Source organism: Nanorana parkeri, unplaced genomic scaffold (genome assembly GCF_000935625.1).
Source record: "Nanorana parkeri isolate BGI_ZX_2015 unplaced genomic scaffold, ASM93562v1 scaffold2586, whole genome shotgun sequence".
Taxonomy (NCBI): Eukaryota; Metazoa; Chordata; class Amphibia; order Anura; family Dicroglossidae; genus Nanorana; species Nanorana parkeri.
In genome coordinates, this window is record NW_017308854.1 from 65,045 (window position 1) to 66,507 (window position 1,463).

Consider the following 1,463-nt stretch of genomic DNA (forward strand, 5'->3'; position numbering starts at 1 on the left):
ATATATATATATATATATTACATTTTTGTTCTTTGGTTTAGACATGATTTACGTTTTACAAAGATTGCAGCATTCAGAAGTGTCTTGATACTCTAAATATGCTAAAAAAAAACATTAAAGGGCCCATTCAAACTTATAATTAGTATAGTCAACTAGAGCAATGGAGACGATGTTCTCCCTCTGCTTGAGTGCGTTTGCTCAGGGTACTCTGATCTCCTTCCACACCCCACGCTGGTAGGTTAATTGGCTCCTCTCTAAATTGGCCCTAGTAGGTGTGTATATGATAGGGACCTTAGAATGTAAGCTACGCGAGTGCAGGGACCAATGTGAATGGTTACTCTGTAAAAGCAGAGTCAATTGATGGTGCTTTATAAATACCTGTAATAATGTTAAAGTGCACATTTAAGGCCTGGAAATTGCTCAAATCCCCAAATTTAGATATTCTCTGAAGGTAGAGACCCTGGAGAATAATTCAGCAGTAAATGATTTGTTTTTATATCACACAATAGTGCAACAGTTTAATCAAACCCAAAATTGTCAGTAAAAATAGCTTTAAAATGAATGTTAGTGCACATAAACACAACATTAAACCAAGTTTGTTTCTAAAATCTGAATGATGAGGTTGCGTTGAGTAAATAGATACCAAACATGACAAGCCTGTGAAATGATGGAAAACTTTGCTACCCAAAATTGTCCAAAAGACGAGGTTTTAAAAGCTTTGAGTAATTATGGCTCTAGAATGATTGTTCTCACTCTGTCATGTGCAGTGATACCCAACAAGTGTGGCGCCGTTTTCATATGTAATTGATGGAGGTGCCCTCCGCACACCTTTCAGCAGTCCCGGCCAACAATCAAATAAATGGTGCTCGAAGTAACTTCACGGATGGCACTGTGCAAAACACAAGATTGAAGAAAATAGGTCACCAGCACTCCATAAGTTAAAATGAATGAGTCCTTTTAATGGACAATGATGTCACAGAAATCCAACATGAGCCGACGTTTCGGGCCACACAGGGTCCCTTCTTCAAGGCAAGAGATGTGACAATGTAATAACATCCACAAGCTACATATATACCCCATGTAATCAAATCATTAGTGATGTACACGCCCCCAGTGATGTGAAAATGGCGGGAAAAAAGGCCATTTTGAAAAAAAGAACAGAAAAAACTCTATATGATATAATCTCATTTAACGTCATCATATATAAAACATCATATATACAACATCCAAACTACTTACTGGACGGTCCCCGCAATCTGATGCTCAAGATCAATGCCATGGCTGTGTGTCATCCGCCGTAGAGTTAGTCAGTACGTGGCAGGGATATATCTGATGGCTGTTCGTTACTCCATAGTATGTGGCGCGTCGCTTGGTATCGGCGTATTCAATACGCGTCATCAGTAACCATAGCGATCGGGAGATACAACTCTCCTCTATACTATATTGCGCATGTGCCAAACTAT